We start from the raw sequence: 9,515 nt of genomic DNA on the forward strand, positions 1-9,515 counted from the left end.
GGTTGACCTGCTGGAGGAGGTTCGGTTGCTTTAGTTGCTGTAGAAGTGGGAGGCGGTTGAGACACATCTTCTCCCCCTGTTTCGGATGGGCCACGAACTCAAGAAGCCCTTCAAGTTTGTTGAGTAGGGCAAGGGAAGGAGCAAGCTTCTCTACGAGAGTACGCCTCACAGAATAATTCAGGATCGGATCATGTGCTTCAAGGATGTTGGAAAGGGCGGCGTGGACATCCGAAACACACGATGAAATAACCGCACGCTCAGATCGAAGAGATGCTACTTCCTTTTCATATTGTAAAAGATGAAGACTCTTGACCTTGAGAGCAGTGGTCTTGCGAGCGAGAGCATCCATCACTGAGTTCTCTGAAGCGAGATCTTCTTGCAGTTTTGTCAGGCGCTCCTCAACAGTCGCCTGAAACAGTTTGTTGTCATCACGGAGAGATTGACGAAGACTGGCAAAGGACTCCAGTTCAGAGGCAACTGAAGTGGCCAACTTGTTGACAAGAGAGTCAAGCTTCTTTTCATTGGAATCAGCAGTTTCCTGTAAAGACTGCAAAATAAAAGTAGCGTCAACAAATAGTTTTTTGACTTTTTCGGTCGCTGCTGCATACGCCTTGGTAGAGGCATCGATAGCGGCAGTGGCAGAGTTGAAGGAGGCTTCATGAGCCTTAGTAAACGTATCAACAAGCCCCTGAATAACAGCCTCTGAGATAGTAGATCGTGAGGAAGAAGAGGAGGAAGCAATGAGAGAGTCGATTTTCTCATGAAGCTCCTTCAGATGCTTCTTGGTGACTGGAGCATCATCATCATCATCGCTTTGCATTTGATACGGACTGTAATAGACCGAGTCAAACGTCATGTCCTCTCCTCCAAGAAAAGGTTCTTCATTATCTGCTGAGTGAGCAGGAGATGAGGGTGAGGGTGGAGGCTTGGTTGTGGAGGTAGGTTCGGGTACAGATGTATGCTCGGTAGCAGGAGTGGGTTTGGGTGCTGTAGTAGGAGCCCCCGTATCAGATACGTTGGTTCTAACTCCAGCGATGGTTGTGGTGGTTGCTTCAGTGAAAATAGGAGGTGGTACAGGGATAGAGGTGGGTGGTATGTTAGTAGTGGAGGTTATGGGGGGAATGGAAATAGAGATGGAGATTGGGGGAGGAGAGACAGGTCTAGTGGAAATAGGTACCTCAGGAGTAGGCGAACGTGGAGGAGTATCACCTCGAGGGGACCCTTCGGAGTCTGAACTCTCTTCCTCAGATTCGTTGGAGGAGGAGGCAAGAATAAGCTTTCGCCTGGGTTGAGTCTTCCTCTTCTTTGGTGGAGGAGATTGAGCTGCTTCGGTAGGTTTGCGTTTCTTCGGAGAAGGACCTTTCGCTCTTTTAACAACCTTCTTGTCTTTTCCCTTGTCATTTTTCTTGCCCCTAGGAGCAGGCCTATCAGCATCATGGATTGACTGAATCATGTCAGGAGTGAGCTCTCTGGGACCAGAGCGACGAAACTCCTTGTAAGTTTTGATGATGCGGCTGCTGCTTGGAACACACCCATACATTGACTCAGGGATTGAGCCAACAAACTGAAATTTAGATGAATCAGAGACGATTATCTTCGTAGTGTGAAAGGTTCCGATGGAGGACAGTGGAGAATCAGCAACAATGGGAATGTGATACTTGTCCATCACCCACTTTGTGACCAGCGTCCAGAATCTGGCATGGGAGATCTCTGAATGGAGAGAAGTAGACGCTAGACTCTGAATCAGCTGCTGCCATAAAACCGACCCATAATCAAAGTTGATGCCGTGGTACAGCCCATAAAGAATGGTCATAAACAGACGATTTGCCCCGTCTGAACCTGCACTGCATTCCAATAGCCCCTTGAACAAAACTGTGAAGAAGTCGTTCCACTGAGGAGGTAAGCAGGATTTCTTGAACTTTGTCACAGTCGTCAGAATTTCAGTGTAACCCATGTTATAAAACATGGAGAACAACTGTCCCACCGGGATAGATTCAGGGTTAACCCTAGACTCATCAGGTTCAAACCCTAAAAGCGAACAAAATCGATGTTTGGAGATGGAGGCCTTGTGATCAAGAATGTCGAAGAAGATTCGATCGACAGACTTGTCATAGTAGGTTGTGGAGAAGATTTGCGATAGACACTCCATTGGAACAGTGTCGACTTTGGTAAGTGCTGGAACCAGTGGCGAATGCTTGAGACATTCCAAGATTGGAAACATGAACGCATCGTAAGCTTGTGGAGTGAGATCGATGATCAGGCTTTGTTGAGGACAAATGGGCAGAATTTGAGAAGTAGCATGAACTGAAGAGGAGTCCGCCATTGAAGAGAAGAATTTGGGGAAGATGATGAACAGTAGAAGAAACAAATCTTTTCTTGCTCTCTGAATATTTGGTGCAGTAAAGAGGTAAATAACTGTAGGAGTTACCTTTTATACCGTGGTGAGAAGAGAAAGAAAAATCTGTTACCAAATATTCAAAGAAAATACGAAGCGTTTCCTTAGGTGATTGACGCGTGACAGTTTAGAGCCCCGATGATAACGCAAGAGAGGGAAAGACTGTCCCGTTTCACACGCCTTCCCATCAGGCGCCGTTTGAAATGTCAAAAACGGTTCCACTTCACATGCCTTCCTATCAAGCGTCGTTTGAAATATTAAAGTGATTAGACTTTCGGCTAAGTCAGCAACCTATCCCTTTAGAGTGAGCTGTCGTCATAGAGCAAAATGACCACGTGTAACATTGAGATCCACATCTCTTTTATAACCTTAAATCCCATAGCCAAAAATTGCTTGTAATTAACGAAACCGAATTAATGGAAAATCAAAAAGATTTCCGTGCATAGGGTGTAAAAGAAAAAGAAATAAAGCAACACATATGTGGAAAATTGTGATGTCAATAAAGACACGAAACAATGGATCCTGGGCACGAATCTCTTCCTTCAAAGTCAAGAGAGACCTTAAAGTGTTTGTGTGGTTTCCCGTTGAATTACGATCAGACACTTATTAAGAAGTGTTGAAAAACATCTTTTAATAAGGCTAATTTGGGAGGCTTTTGCTTCAGTTCAGAATTCCTGATCTTGACATAAGACAGAAATCGATTGAAGTACTTGTGACACCAATGTGGTCTGTTGAACAAGTAGGTGTGAAGAGAAGTTAAGTGGCATAGTGAAAATACTTTTAGGTGAAATCTCAAAAAAAAATTGAAGCTGGATTCTATGGGAAGAAATGTTATGGGAATTAACAATTTCATAAGAAAAACACAAAAAGAAAATTTAGAGATTTCAAGGTACAGCCCCATGGGTGAATTCGTTAATTCATTAGTGAAAACTAGAGCAAATTTAATTGTTCACCGTCAATGCATAGTAGGTATTGAATTGTGGGTTTCACTTAGCACGTAGTGGCACGAAGTTAAGATCATAAACACAGAAATTATGTAACCATAAACCTCAGTGGTAATTGCTAAGAGTCTCAAGGGTTACGTGTATGAAGCAAATAGGATGGAGAAAAATATTGGAGATGGTGTAAAGAAACCAAAGTACCTCCGCTGTTAAAATAAGGACCAAGCAGAAAACTCTTATCTCATGTGAGAAGAGAATAAGGTAGCTCATGATTAGAATAAATATAATAGCCTAATTGGAAAGACAAGGTTTGTATATACCAAATCAGTAAGGCTATTATTCAGAATCAGGTGAGGCTTTGGACAACATACAACAGCATGCTTCTAGGGACACTTAACTATTAAAAGATGTGAGAACAATACCAGCCCCATTGATTATGCACAAATGATAAAAATAATAAAAAAAATTAATGAATAAAACAAAAAATATTTTTGGAGTTTTTGATTCAAAGAGAAAAACAAAAATAAAACAAACACAAAATTTGGAACCGAACCCGAAATAGACCGAACGCCCGGTTCATTTCGGTTTCAAAAAAAATGTTTGAAAAAGAAAAAGAATTGGAAAATAAGAGAGAAATAATTGAGAAATAAGGGTACAAAAAGTTTACAACCAAAGAAACTACCTTTAAGTGATAAGCGAAGACAAGTGAATAGGACCGAACCCGAGCGTTCGGTTTATTTCGGCACTCACGTGAACCGAACCCAAACGTTCGGTTCATTTCGCTTCCAACATTTAGTTTTGATAAGTAGTTTTTGGTACTGACTTCGATTCCATCATACCTAGCCCTTGTAGAATTTTATTAAAACTTGCTTCTTTGGTGAAGATGTCAGCCAGTTGATCAGTAGTTCGAACAAAATGAATCTCTATGTTTCCGTCTTCTATGTGATCTTTAATGAAGTGATACCTTAATGCAATGTGTTTGGTTTTGGAATGTTGCACTGGGTTATGAAAGATCCTACTTGCACTTTCTGAGTCACAATATAGTGGGATCTTTTTCATATTGAGTCCATAATCCCGGAGTTGGCTTTGGATCCAAATCACTTGAGATGTGCAAGAAGCGGCTGCAATATATTCTGCTTCGGCTGTGGACAGTGAAACACATGTTTGTTTCTTACATTGCCAGCTTACCAACTTCCCGTCGAGGAATTGACATCCTATTGTGGTGCTTTTCCTGTCTAAACCACATCCTCCAAGGTCTGCATCTGAGTAGGCTTGAACAAAGAAACCTGAGTTTGAGGGATACCAGAGACCGAGAGACACTACTAGAAAAAAGGCCTTTTACGACGCTCATTGCGCGTCGTAAAACGCTCAGACGACGCGCAAATGCGTGTCAAGGAAGGCCCTGTCATAAAGAGAGACGACGCGCTTTTGCGCGTCGTCTATAGACGACGCGCATTTACGACGCTCATTTACGACGCGCAATTACAACGCGCGTTTACGACACGCAATGCGTATCAAGGAAGGCCCTGTCATAAAGGAAGACGACACGCATTCGCGTGTCGTAACCTTACGACGCGCGTGTTAATGACACGCAATGCGTATCAAGAAAGCCCCTGTCAAGAAAGGCCATGTCATAAATGAAGATGACACACATTTTTGCGTATCGTAAATTTAAATGTTTAAAAAAAAGTATATATTTATTAATTTTTATATTAAATTTGCATTTAAAAAAAATATTATTTATAGATTTACTTATTTTCAAATTAAATTTGTATTTAATGTTTCATAATATAAAATAAAATATGATATAAAAAAATAGAATCCATTGCATAAATTTAATGTCATACAAATAATCGTTCCATGGAAAGATAAAACAAATCAATAAAAGTTGTAACAAAAATTTACAAACTAACTAGATACAAGAAATATAAAAGAATATACCCTCAAATGTTTTTCAAAGTCTAATATCCATGTCAGCTCTTCAACCCACTTCTGCTAACCATTGGTGGTTGTTGAGTTCACCCGACATCCTTGTTGGAAAAATCAGGGTTTCCTTCAACTTCTCTCACTTTGTCCACACCCTCAAGCCTCTTTACTGCAGCCTCATGAAACCTTAATCTCAATTCCAATCCCTGTATCTCATCTTCCCTTTGTTTTTCCCACAAATACCCCAAAATAAAGTAACAAACCTTCGAACTAAATCATAAAAATATACATTTTCTTGTAATTAAAGGATTAGAACAACCTATGTTAAGTTACATACCAATTTCATGGTAGCCTAGCTTTCAGTGATTACTACCTGTAACGTCAGGTCTTTATCTTTTTCCCTCCTAAAAAAATGAAAGTAGCATTTAGCCCAAAATATACATCAACAAATTACAAGATACACCTACCAGTGTGTTGCATGTAAACACAACAGAGTCCTCTTCTTCTATAGTAGTGTTTAATAGTTGAAAACATTAAAAATGATTATTACTAATGTATCAGGATTCTATAATCTATAGTAGTGTTTAATAGCAATAAAGATACATGATCAAAATTAATTACCTGATGGAGACATACACTTGAATGCAAAAAGTGTAGGAATAACCTCAACAGAAGATGCTAAATCCAGAATATTGAAATCAAAGAGAAGGTAGGAATCAAAATATAATAGAAAAAATTCTATAATCGAGTAGATTTTTCAGAATGTGAGAGAGAGAGAGAGAGAGAGAGAGAGAGAGAAACCTGATCACCAAGTTGTACTACAAGAACTAAGTCAATCCCCTATAAACTAGCAGAGTTTGGACTTCAGCAGCAGTTGCCTAAGAAAATAAAGAGAAATCAATAAAAAAAAAAAGATGCTTTTTAATATTATGTGAATAAATGAAATAAGGTGAATACCTAAATTTGTCCTTCTGGTGGCAACTGTTGCAAGCAGTTAGTGAAAGCTCCATAATCGCCATATTGAGAAGTGTCTTTATTTGCACATGCAAATAGTCTAGTAACCGCTACATCCGGGGTGTCGTTTTCCTGTTAAATTACAAAAATATCCTCGTTTGTTATTTGGACTTTGGGCAAACTAAAATTAATAAAAAGATGAAAGTTTTACCTTTGATGTAGTATCGGTGCCAACTTTTTTTTTTAATATTTAGTGATACCTTAACAGCAAAGCCCCAATTTGTAGCACCCCTATTTTGTACACCAGCCGCCTACACATCAAACCAAACTAACAACATTTATAATCAAATTATTGCAGCAATAAGAGATGAACTACACTTGGAACGTTCATTAGTTGCACTACATTTTAATTAAGCATTTCCATACTCTGTCCTCATAGACTCAAGTTCCACCTAATCACATAAATAAATAAATAAAACATAGATGGTCTCTCATTTGGATTCCTTAATAGCCTACTAAAATAGTACACAAGAAGATATATGGGCACCAACAGACTGTCCTATTACATAAATCATGTTAATTAAACAAGGTTGAGAAACATCTTCAACCATATCATTGATTGTACCCTCAGGATAGTTTCTACATGCAAACCAAATTATCTCTGTTTTAATCTCAATTCTTGAGAATATGAATTTGATCAGTCTCAAGTCACCTGTAGTCAAAGATGCAACTATGATATCCGTTTTATTATCCGAACACCCAAACAGAAGCATACACCAAGCCTAAATATATAAAATCACCCATATTTCATTAAGCACATTAAATAAATACTTTATGCAGATATAAATTCATTAAAAGGGAATTTATTTTATATAAGTAAACTAACCAATGTAGACTTTGTTGACTTCATCTAATAACCACTAGCTCTAGATAAATTCCAATACTCTTAATCTCAATAAGAATCTCCCTTGGACTTGCAAAATGTTCGGGGCTTCTGGTTTTTGTTCCATTAGAAAGTGCACTGACAGTATCTATAAAAGTAGCCTGAATACTTCCATATAATTATAGAAAAAATAAAAATTTGTTATGTGCCCTATTACATGAGATAAAACGGGTATGCTCACACATAAATGAATAATTGTTAATCACCTGTTGCTTTAAATACGACATGTCCACGTCTTATACAGACCCAAAGAAGGAGAAGCCTTTTCAAGCTCTGATTTCAGCCCCTAAATAAGATAAGTCAATAATTAATTATGATATGATCAAATAAGTAGAATAATAAAAGCATAAATGTGAATAACAAAAATTACATGTTTCAGCCCCTCATGCAAATGATTGACTTCATGTGATATGTGGCATTTAAGAGAATAAATTGACTCTGTTTCTAAACTTTCTTCACCACTCTCAGCACAATGCACCCTACAAAGTCAACATAAAGTCAAACAAAATAAAATATTTGATACCATATACATTATTTAATACATGAAAATGTTATGTAAAGTAAATGCAACAAGTGCATACCTGCTAACAAGGTCAATGCCAAAAAGTCCCTTCACTGTATCGATACTTTGACTGTAGATTAAATTAAAACAATATAATGGTTAACAATTTGAAAAAATAAATAAATAACTCATGTCTGTATTGAATGTTTTCTGTTTATAAAGAAATCATGAACAAAAACAAAAACAAAAAAAAATACCTGGAACCTGGAGATCTAAGGGCTTGAGATTGGTACCTGATTGGCTAATTCCAACCAAATATGTTCGACAGATGCAATAAATTCTATATAGATGTTAAAAACCCCAAATGAACGATTAGATGTTAGGGTTTAGAAGAACAATTACCGATTTCTCGTATCGATCTCTCTCAGCAGCAGTACAAGCCTCACCAGAACACATCAACCTATGCTCGTTCTTCCAGTAGATATCTGGAACATCATAAGGCATAAAAGTAGATCAATTACGAAAGTAAGAATCAGTAGCTAATTAAGAGCGCAGAAGAGATAAAAAGTAAGAATGAGCTAGATAATGCACGATCTGTAACCATTAACTTATCAATTAGTATTTTTTTTCAAAATAATTGTGTTTCAAAATAAAAACTCAAATAAGAAAATATAAAGAGATTGGGATTTCAAATCGTTCAGTAAACAATTCTTCCTAGAATTCTTCGTCAACTTGTTTATCATCAACCCCAAGTCCAAAGAAAAACACGAGGATGTATCACTAACTTAGGTCAAAAAGCTAGGCAAGGACAGCATACCTTAGAGTAGGAGACGTGAGAAGGTTCTTTTTGGCCTGATTCAGTTTCGTTCTATGCCGATGCCAGTTTTCTTGGGTCGGTTCAGTGCTCTAGTCTCGGTTCAGGTAACAACTCAATTCATAACTCGGTTGGTTGAGACATGTCTACCTAGTTATTCTGGAAACATAGTCGATGCAACTCTGAATGCCCACCTATACCTAGTCCTAGGATGAGTAGTCCTGGTCCTAGATCAAGAATACTAAGTGGCTCTATAACCCCATCACATCCAAGAGCGTGTGGGTTGAACATCGACCCATCTGCAAACTGGCCTGATGATGTGGTTAGTGGAAGACAACAAAGTCACAGACATGTCCTTAATCGGCTTCATGTACACTTCATTGTATATACTTTCCTCCTCAAGAAAAGACAATACTTAGCCTGTCTTCCAGGACATCTTCTCCTTGGCATTTCATCATACACCTATTAGGCATCATCACACACATTTATCAACATCTCTCACCATGTAATTATTTCCAACATAAAAAGCAACTAATCTAATGAAATTAAACACTATTACATAAAGTAAATGAAAAAACAATCATCAAACATTGAATAAAATGAAAACCAAATAGTCAAAATTGATTGAAGCTATGAATAAAATGAAACCCTGATTCATGTAAGAATCAAAAAAGAGTATTGTTACACAAAATCAATAATACAAAAAGATCAATCACGTTAGCTACCAAAAGCCCTAATTTCAGAAAGGAAGAAAATGATGAAGAACAGAAACAAAATAAAAAAAAGATCAATCACGTTACCTGTGAGAGAAAGAGGGAAAGTACAATTGAACCGGACCAATCTTGAATGGAGAGAATATGGTATGTATATACACCCTTTTTGTCTGAAGAAGTGCATTTAAGGTCGGGTCGTGTCGATTGGATGCATCGTTTTCCTGGAAGTGGTGCAAAAAAAGAGTGTTGATTAAAGGATTCAAGGTGTGCAAAAAAAATATAACAACAAGACTTCAGACATTCTATAATTTTTTATGGTGATTCGAT

The 9,515-nt window shown here is 37.9% G+C and overlaps 1 long non-coding RNA gene across 1 annotated transcript; it reads right to left on the reverse strand.

The window, feature by feature from the left end:
• Positions 1 to 7,509: 7,509 nt before the first annotated feature.
• LOC128127120 (uncharacterized) lies at positions 7,510 to 7,948 on the reverse strand. Its single transcript, XR_008225184.1, has 3 exons — positions 7,919 to 7,948; positions 7,741 to 7,791; positions 7,510 to 7,638 (listed from the first exon to the last, which is right to left on the reverse strand). It is a non-coding gene; the product is annotated as an uncharacterized LOC128127120 (long non-coding RNA).
• Between the last annotated feature and the right edge of the window lie 1,567 nt (positions 7,949 to 9,515).

This window comes from Lactuca sativa, chromosome 7 (assembly GCF_002870075.4).
Source record: "Lactuca sativa cultivar Salinas chromosome 7, Lsat_Salinas_v11, whole genome shotgun sequence".
Lineage (NCBI taxonomy): Eukaryota > Viridiplantae > Streptophyta > Magnoliopsida > Asterales > Asteraceae > Lactuca > Lactuca sativa.